Source organism: Struthio camelus, chromosome 20 (genome assembly GCF_040807025.1).
Source record: "Struthio camelus isolate bStrCam1 chromosome 20, bStrCam1.hap1, whole genome shotgun sequence".
In the NCBI taxonomy this organism is placed as follows: domain Eukaryota; kingdom Metazoa; phylum Chordata; class Aves; order Struthioniformes; family Struthionidae; genus Struthio; species Struthio camelus.
The window spans coordinates 6,031,107-6,041,212 of NC_090961.1; the positions used below are offsets into that span (position 1 = coordinate 6,031,107).

Consider the following 10,106-nt stretch of genomic DNA (forward strand, 5'->3'; position numbering starts at 1 on the left):
GCCAACTACATTTAAAAGTGCAAAAGGCGCGGAAATGGCAGGTCCAAAAGTAACATCCTTGCCAGTTTATATCTGTCAAGTCCACCCGGCCAGAGCTGATTCTCCACACTTGGGGCTCTCCAGGGCACGGAGCAGTTGTTTACAGAGCACCTAGCATGAGGACCCGTTCCTCTGGGGCCCTGCATGCAACTGCGAGAGGAGGTCTAAAACAAACCAACTTCCACCACAAACCTCGGTTCCAACCCGGAAGGGGAGGGATGCCTTCCCTTGAAGTAAACTACAGCAGATGATGTTGACTCTGCACCATGCTTCTACTTAATACCTGTTCCTAGAAAGAAATGAAACAGCTAAGGTCCTCAACATTTATGTTTATCATGCATTATCACCCTCAATACCAGCAAGATGAATATACAAATATTGGATGAGTCGATGCGCAAAAGAAGTGATGGCTACATCCTCCAGAACTGCAGATCCCCAAAACAAAAACAAAAAAAACTCCCCTGACAAAACGCACAACTCCCCGCTCATCAAAACCTGGTAGGTCAGCTTTGATTGAGCGGATGAGGGGGTTGCTCACGGTCACCTTAAGGAAAACCCTAGAAGTTCAGAACCAACCCCAGGACGCAAACTACCCACCGAGTCGGAACAGACGCAGAGTACCCGCGTCCCAGGACCCGCGGCAGGATTTTCCTCGCTTCCCGCACATCTCCTCCCACCAGCCCAGGGACGTAAAAACTCCTTCCTAAAAACAAAAAACATCTTTCCCAAGCTACCCACCCAGCCCCAAAACACGCGGGCTGCATCCTCGTTTTGTCCACGCTGGGGGAGCTGCATCGTGGAAACCTTCCCCCCCCCCTCCTCACCCCGGGCACCAAACCGCGTCTCAGCTTTCGGCCTCAGTAACCCTTTTGTGGGCACAATAACAAAAACAAGCGAGCCTTCTGGATGCCACACACACACGCGCGAGCGCAGCGCGACAAAAACATCTTTGTGTCACCCGCGAAGGCCGTGGAGGAGGAGAAACAACCTGCCTCTGCTGCGGCCCCCCCGAGGGGTCCCCCCCCGCGGGATGCGGCGCGGGTGGGGTGGGGGGCAGCCCCGCCGCACACGTACACAACACACACACACACACACACACCAGGCCTCCCCCGGCCTGGCGGGAGGATCCCCCCCCCCCCCCCCCGCGCCCTCCCCGGGCACGGCCAGCCCTGCGCGGCCCTCACCGCGGCAGCAGGCCCCACATCTGCCCCCTCGACGTGGGAGGAGGGGGGGGACGACAATAAACGCAGGCGGTAAAAACAGCCCTAAAAACAGGGCGCCGCCGCCCCCATCACCAGGCCCCACAACCCCCGGCCCGGGGCACCCGCCTCGCCGCGGGGTGCCGCAGCCGCCGGCTCCATTTTAGGGCTGCCTCGTCCCACCTTCCCTCTCCCTCCCCTTCCTTCCCTCCCTCCTTCCTTCCCCCCCCCACCACCTCCCCATCCCCGGGGCCCCCACTCACCGCCCCAAATATCCGCGGCCGCCGCCGCCGCCGGCCCCCGATACCCACCTGTGGTGGTGGCGGGGAGCCGGGAGTGCCTGCGGAGCCGGGTGCGGAGGGGAGATGGGCGCGGGGCGCGGCGGATGGCGGCGGATTGCGCGGCGGCGGCGGCGGGATGCGGGGCGATACGGGTTCTCGCTGCCGCTCCCTCCTCCTCCTCCTCCTCCTCCCTCTCCTCCACCGCCTCCTCCCGCTCCCCTCCCCCGGCCCGGCCTGTCAATCCCCGCGCGGGAGGCCGCCGCGCCGCGCCGCCGCCTGCCGCCGCCCTCACCACAGCGCCGCCTGCAGGGCCCCGCGGGTGCCGCCGGCGCCGGCCTAAGATGGAGGCGGGGGGGGGGGGAAGGAGGAGGAGAAGGAGGAGGAGAGGGGCCAAAGGGGAGGAAGGAGAGGCGCTGCGGCCCCCGGGGCCGTCAGGGAGATATTCCCCCCCTCCCCCCCCCAGCGCCGACGAGGCGGAGGGAGCTGGCTTCGAAACCTGTCCCTAGGGGTCGACCCTTCCCGACCGTCGACCCTTCCCGACCGTCGACCCTTCCCGACCGTCGACCCTTCCCGACCGGAGCAGGCGGGCAGGGGGACGACGAAGCCGCCGGATCCCACCCGCCGCCCCGTACCCCCCTCGGCCTGCCGGCTGCCGCGCTCCGGCCCGCAGGGCGGAGGCCTCCGAGGGAAACCCCCCCCCGAGACAGAGGGCCGGGCTCCATCGCCCAGGCCCGGCTGCGCGGGCTCGGAGCGCCGCTTCGGGGGGACCCTCTTTGAGGACACAGAGTTAGGCTTTTTCCCTAGGGTGATGGGGTGGACATTGCTTTCCCTTTCCCCTCTCCATCCTGCGTCTCAACCGAGCCTGGAGCCTGCCTCGCGCTCCTCCTCGGCTTCGTGAGCTGGGAGTTCAAAGACGACCAAAAGGAACTGCCCTTTAGAAGGATTTCAGTCCAGAAATACTATTTAATTTCTCCTCTCCTTAATGACGATAGAAATGAATGCAGAAGAGCAAGGCAGCTACTCCTGTCCTGCAAAACTCCGCTTAGCCATAAAAATACGAGTAGCCTCATGAGGCAAACGTGGTCCCTCCTCGGGCTGAAGAGAGCTTCAGGCCAACGTGATTTGAGCGCTGTTCCTGGCAAGAAATTTGCAGTAAAAATATTGTAGAGGTTGCTGCAAAGTGCAGCTTCTGAACTACTTGGTGAGCAGGGCTGGTGCTTTAACCAGGAAGGGTCGGTTTGAGGAAGTTGGGGTTATCTGGGCAGCTCTTGGTTCAGACCAGGTCTTTCTGGGCCTCAGGATTTACAGTGTTATCCTTGTAAATGTTTTGGTCATTTCGGTCTGTTTTGGAAGCCATCGGAGGAGTTCCTCTGCCCAGGGGATCCGATACAGCATGGGAGATGTGGCCTCTTCACACTGCAGAGCAAGCCATTTTGCCTTTAATTCTCCTTCCCTGCCTTTGCTACAAACTCACCTGGGGTGTCTATTAGTGTGATATGCTGCTGCATGATGCATTTTGTGATGAAAGGACAGATGATGTATGTATGTATTTACTTTTAGGGAGTAGCCAGCAGTTTTTGAAAATGACAAACAGGCCCTTCTAGGGTGTCCCTGGTTGGACACTAAAAATAAAAAAGGCTCTAAAAACCTTCAGTAAGCCCAGATCTACTTAACGTTTTCAGGATCTCAGCAGAGATCAGACGATACCCCTGCTTTGCCTCAAAGGTGGTACTGAAATTTCTAAATTCTGCCTGTTTTGAGCAGTCTTGCAGGGGGCACCACAGTCACAAACAGGCCTCAGAAAAATCATGAAGAAATCTTGGAACATTCAAGTAAGCATATATTATATAAATACATATGTTATATACATACATACGTGTGTATGTATGTGTGTGTGTGTGTATGTGTATATATATATATATATATTTTTTTTTTTTTTTAATGAGCCCCTTGCTGTAGGGCTATTGACAAGTACTGGAGCAGTTCTGACAGGGTTATGTGAATACAAGGTAAGCTGGGAGATACATTTCCAGCATGTCAAGCTCACCTTGTAAGGGCTGCGTGGACTTTATGACCCCACAGGGTACACAAGTAGCTTCTCGCCCAGTGTAAAATGGGTAAAGGGCTTTGCATTTCCTAGGGCACGGGGGACAGGAACAAGCAGAGGAGCTGGCCTCTTGCGGGTTCATTCCTGAGCTTATTCATGGGTCACTGGTCGTGCAATGTCACCTTGGATGTCCTTCTCTACCAAAGAAAGGTGGTGATAGAGAGCTTTTGCAGTACATTTCCCTGGTGTAGGCAATGCTTTAGGAGGAATGCCTCCCCCATCTCCCCAGGCTTATAGGAACAGTGCAAGGCCTGGCACCTGGCTTACTGCTGATGAGGGATGTGTCTGATCTGAAATGCAGTCATCGAGACCAATGCAGAGGGAGGAAATACATGAACAGCTTTCTGGACCATATGTGATGTTCCTACAGCTGATCTGCAAGGCTACTGAAGTTGCCAGGCGCTGAGCTACTAAGAGATGCACCAGCACTGTTGAAAACTATCATCTGGCTGTCAGATCCCCTCCTTTCCTGGATATCAAAGTATTCCACTCTACTCCTGCCCCTCTCAAGTCTCGTCTCATCTTCCCTGCAGTGCATTTCTTCTCGGAGGCGGCAGGCCAATGCCCTCTGCTCCTCTCCTTACACCGTTCACATGGAAAAGCCTACCCTCCTTCCTGGCTTTAGCAAACTCCCACTCACACTAACTTACTCAGAGATCTGGGGCATTTGGTCAGAGTCTGGTGAATTTGGTTTTCCTTCTCCATTGATTTCCCTGTCAGGCCAGATACGTGTGTGTGTGTGTGTGTGTGTGTGCGTGAGCGTGTGTGTGTGCACGCGTGTGCGCACACACACACACACAGAGAAATAGAAGTTCTAACTTGCTTCCTGCCCATCCAAACCTCAGTGTCCTCCTTGAGAGAAGCTACAAGCTAGCCAAATTTTCAATGGTGGTCTCTGCTTTGGGCTGCTTCTTTTCACGCTTGGCCACCCTGCTGTGGGGGACCTGGTAGTATCACAGCCCGTGTCAGCTGGTGAGCAGAGAGAGGAGAGTGCACCATTTGCACTATGTGCTATTGACGCTCAACAACAACATATAACCAAAGGCATTAGTGTTGCCTCTCAGGAAATCGGTCACTTGCATACACTCATGCAGCCATCAACAACCCAAACCATCAGCAGGTGACTCACACAGGCTTGTCCAGGTTGGCTTTATGCACACCTGCTACTGTAATGAGCAAGTCTCCAAAGGTCTGTTGTGCATCTCCAAGGCAACAATCCAAGGCCAAGGGAATAGATGTGCTAATTAAAGATGAAAACAATACAACCTGGTGTGGAGATCAAGAAGCCAAAATAATCAAATCAAAGACAATTGTACACTCATTATCAGGTGAGTACGTCACAGCCCCCACACTCAAACTCACAGCTTTTCCACGTGTGCTGGGGCCGGCCCCATGGCCGTTTGTAGACTCTCATGGCCCAGCAGTGAATCACAACTGGGCTTCTCTTTTCTGTGCAGAACTGGGCATAATCTGAATAATGAAAAGACATCATCAGTCTCTGCCACCAAATGGAAGAGCATGGCTCCATTGCATCCCCGGTCCATGAAGATACCCCCAGGCCTTGGTATGAAGTGATGAATTCCTATGCTGCTCTTCCAAAGACCTGCCTCACCTTTTACTGGCCTGTGTATAAGTCAGGACAACCGGTGTAAGACTAGAGCTGGTGGAATTAGACCCACAAAAGGCTGTGAGGGAGCACTGAGGACAGTGAGAAGAGATTTGGGCAGAGATTGAAGAGCAAGTTTCATGTGGATGAAGTTCAGTGCACAACTCTACGCAGGACCCATTCTGGAAGGACTCCTACTCTGCTTTCTGACCTACTCCAAAAAGCTGAGCCAAGTAACCCATGGACAAAAGAGTCAAACTCACAACCTCCTGCTTCATCTTCCCAGGATTAATTAGAGGTGAATGCAGGACTCCTGTTGTATGCTTCACCCTTCCTCTAGTGAAGAATCCTGTCAAATAGAAAATAACCATTCCAGAGGGCTTTCAGCCATTGTATAGAGTTTTATCTATAGAAATGTCTTGTGGTCTAAGGCTTCCTAGAAATAATAGAATTCCTATTATATTCTACAGCTTTGTCAAACATCTGCTCTACCTCTATAAATCCCCAACCGGCGGCTTGCATCATGCAGAGTGATGTACAGCAGAGCAAACTGAAGGCTACATGCTGTTGTGCGATTTTGTTATCACTTTGCTCAGCTGCAGCCTGCAGCATAAGACAAGGCCTTACTGCCCTGGTGTTCATTCACAGAACTCCACAGTCCGTTAGGAAAAAAGCAAAGCTATCCTGTTCTCTTCCCCACCCAGAGGCCATTCAGTACATATGAAGTATTCATTTGCCTCACTGGATCAGGCCGTGGTCCTTCTAGTCTCCATCTGTCTGAGACAGCAGCCAACATCAATCAGCTCTGCAGAAGAAGCAGGCAGTAGATAGTCATAGCGTAACCTGTCCATGGGAGAATGTTCTTTCTAATCCGATGAAGTAGGAGGCCCTGAAGTGTGACAATCCATTTCAAATTCAGTTGTGTCTAAATCAGGAAATGCCTCGTGCCTGCACTGACTTCATTAGCTCATCCGAGATGGTTACGGGGAAATTCAAGCCTGCGACTAAGTGAACAGGGCCTTAGGAACCAAAAGCCAGTCAGCAAGAACATGAGAGAATTTAGCTGTCATATACGTGATGCAGGAGAGAAGACATGAGTAGCTCTGGCAGTTCTCTGTAATCCCATTTATGATGCTGTGTTATCCAAATATAAGGAAATGCTTTTAGAGACAGACCTCAACTAGAACAAAGGGAGATTAGGTTTCAGGTATAAAAGGTTTATTTTTCTCTTCTCGTTTGAGGCCTAATATTCATAGAGATGTTTCCATAAAATTGTTTTTAAGGGAATAAAGAGGTGTTTTCAGGAGCAGGAAAGCTGGAACGTCTCACTTCCCTAGGCTAAAGCAGAGTATGAAATTCTGGGAATAGGAAAAGAACATGAAAACCTAGGAGTTTTGGCCTTCACCCCACACTGGTTTGAATCTGATCAGTGAAAGCAAAGACTGCAACCCTGCTCTCGCTTACATTAACTGATGGCATGGGGCCCCTCTGTACATCTGATTTAGCATCTGTGGTCTTGCAATGCAATTATGATAGCTCTGCTTTCAGATTCAGTTTGTCTAGTTTCTTGGGGTCTAATCCCAGCATTTGTTGTATGGATAGCTGAGCAGTTCCCAGGGTACTGCCTTATTTCTGTGTGCTAGGTCATGAAGAGGGATATAGTCAGAGCTAGCAAAATGGGCTTCTGCAGAGTCCCTCTTACTAATGCTTGCTTTAAAGTGGGACGTGATGAGAAGGAAAAAGTGAAACAAAGGCTGTAAGTCCTGATCGTAGCTAGAAAACATGATTGAGAACACAGATATCACCTAGCTACTGCTAGTAACGGGCCACGGGATACAAACGTAAAGTATTCTAAACTGTAATATTATTGTCTCTTAGTGTGTTCTGGTGGGACATCATATTTAGCATTTTTACTTGCATTTAGCATCTCAACATTGCATTAGTCACTGTACAAACACTGAGGAACAGCAGGGGATCAGACAAATTTATTTTCTTTTTGATGGGGTAGAGAGTAGATAACTGTCAAGTACTATTTTTACTGGCACTGATTAGGAAGTTTTTCAAAGCAGTGTTTCTATCATAAGAAAATGTCATATTTGCCATAAATAACATTTTTGTGGAAATTTATACTTTCTGGCAAAAATGCTCCTCAGGTCTAAGATGGAGCTACTGTTTAAAACAAGTCCCCAGGACAGTCCATGGGCTAGCCTTGGTGCCCTCTCCCAAAACGTGGGAGATGTCCATCCAAGTCTTTGTTCTGAATCTGTCCATCTCTGGCCCTGAAACTACTGAAGCATTACATGTACAAAGATTTACTTTACAGCATAGCGGGAAAAACCTTGAGCCATAGTTAAGACAAACCACAGACTCGACCAACATTCTACCTGAATGGCCCTAACCATTGGGCAACCTTGTTCTGGCTGGTGTTTCTGGAAGCAAAAATCCCTAAATGCCAAGTTTTCATTGTGCATCAAAGGATGAATGTCAGAACCTCACTGTTTTCACTGAAAAGAATCCTTTTTTCCCCGGCCTGCTCCATCCTGTAAATAACTGCAGCAGGGAAGCCCCCTGTTCATGCATGACGTGTGCTTTCCGTACCAGAGAGAAACAATCCTCTTGGTTACCCAAGTCCTCTTCCCTCTTGAGTATCATCTGCTTTTTGGCATCTGCGGTTGACTGAAGGTCTCTAGCTCTTTCTTCCCTGGCTAGACCTCAGCTGAAGGATGCGGTCTGAGTGCCCCATGCAAGGCGCGTGCTGCGTTGCTCCCGCATGCTATGCGGCAGGCTGCCTGCTTCCTTCTTACTCTCCCAAAGGCAGGTGGCCGCTCTCTCGAGGTCCCCTCCCTCGAGGTGCCTGGAATAGGTCCAGCAATCTCTACTTCTAGAGGTCCTTCATCTCCCCCCAGCTCCCATTCTCACCGCCCACCAAATCCCACCGCCGAGGCAGGATGGACCCAGTTGCCACTGACTCCAGTTGCCCCTCACAGGGTTGGGGGGAGATAGGGTGCCCCCAGCCACAGTCTTATTTGCTGGTTTTTTTTTTTTTTTCTAGTTATCCTGGGTAGGAGCAGACTCACGTAATTGTTGCTCCTCATAGCTGTTGGATCAGGTAGAAGTTGTTCCTGTTCATTGTCCTGCTCTGGCCTATGGGAATTGCAGGCTCTGTTTAAAAACAAGATGCCAATGAAGCATTTCTGTTTGCCAGGCTATTGTTTGTCCTTCTAAAGTCTGCGGACCTACACGACTCTCAGTCAGAAAACGCTGACTGCCTGAAGGACAAAACAAAATGACTATTTAAGGCACTAAAAATGAAATCACTTAAAACAGGGCTGATTAAAGGAGGAAACTATCTTTCCAATGAGAAGTGAATTGGTTTCAGCTGGCTTTAGCATGGAGCCTCGCCTGCAATGAGAACCGAATGCCAGTTGCTTGACACTGCAAGTATTTTGGAGACACTTCATCAGCCATTACTTCAGTTTTTCCCTGTGTGTAACTCTGCAAAACAAGGCCGCTCCTTCTGCTCCTCCTGGTTTGGTGCTTTTTCTGCAGATCCTGTGATCTGCAGAAGTTAGCAAGGCTGTTCTTAGTGCAGCTTTTAAAGCCCAAACTCCTTTTCACTGCATCTACGCTGAAGCCTTCACTCAGCCTTGACTATCTAAACAGCAAAAGGGTTCAAGAAAAATTCAAGCAGCATCATACATCTTTCTTACAACGAGGCAGTTAATATTCTTCAAAAGACTCCAAAGTTTGTTGGTGACATGCTAAGTTTTCAACACACTCAGAAAGAGAAAAAATAGGGAGATGTAGCTGCAAATGCTAAGAAGCTTTACCAGACAAGGACCTGTTCATTACAGCGCTTGCTCCCAGAACACGCTGAAAAACACTGCTAGGAGGGTGTCTGCTTTTGTAGTTACACCTTTGTTTACTCTCTGTCAAATCCTGCTTTTCAAAGAGGTTAGGGAAAAAAATCAAGACAAATATGAAAATCCAGTTATTTGATGTAGAGGCCTAGAAAGCTTGTCTCAAAACCACAAGGAATATTTCTGAGAAAGGTAATGCGTGACTACGTTAGATGAACCTGACTGACTTTTGTAGCAATTCATAAGGGGTCACTGGACTGCACAATATATCAGTCTTTTATTTGGCTTTAAATCTGAGGATCAGCAACTGTCCCAAACAGCACTAGAGCCAAAACGTTGCAGAGCTGATGTGGATATTTTAGCAACAAAAACAGGTGTCTTTTCAAAATGACATTTCATTCACTTTAGTGCATCCAATTATGAAAAACTACAAGCTGCTCTGGGGACAAATTCAACCAGATATTTCAGGCTGGAATTAGTCACAAGATCTGCACTGACAAAGCTGGAGATATCTCCCAAAAAATAAAAACAAGGACAGATGAATCCATATTTTCCCAAAATTTATCAAAGGAATTTTAAGAAACGTCAAAGTAATTGATTTTGTAATGTCTACTATTCAGGATATGCATAATTTTATTTCCTACCTTGAAACCGTCATGATGACCACAGATGTGGCAGGAATGCAAGTTCACGGATGTGTTTGTGATCACAGTTCCAACTTTCAATCACGACCATCTGATTCCCCAGCTCCATGTGTTGCAAGACAGCTGTTGTTTTACCGTTCAAAAATATCTCGCTTCACCCCGCCAAAGTGAACTATCAGCTGCCTCCCAACGTGCTGACGCTGATGAGAATAAGTGATTTTTGGTAGAACTGGATCCCCTGCTGCGAGCCAGGAGACTTTGGCTGTGCCTGACAAGCTTGGCTTTGATCACAGCCTGGCCAGCGAGTGAATCCTGCATACATGCAAAGACAGAACTGGTCGCTTGTCATGAACAGAGGCTGCAGGGTTCA

The 10,106-nt window shown here is 49.8% G+C and overlaps 1 protein-coding gene across 25 annotated transcripts in view; it reads right to left on the bottom strand.

Moving 5' to 3' along the window:
* The window catches only part of PRRC2B (proline rich coiled-coil 2B), a 59,228-nt gene extending 49,122 nt beyond the window's left edge, over positions 1-10,106 (bottom strand). For 14 of the 25 annotated variants that reach the window (XR_011135611.1, XR_011135610.1, XR_011135609.1 and 11 more), the window contains exon 1: positions 1,550-1,750. The gene's annotated coding sequence lies outside the window, so the exon portion shown is untranslated. Of the gene's footprint in view, positions 1-1,223; positions 1,432-1,501; positions 1,751-9,736 lie in introns of those variants that run through there. The other 11 variants (XM_068914294.1, XM_068914290.1, XM_068914293.1 and 8 more) reach the window with 5 other exon arrangements.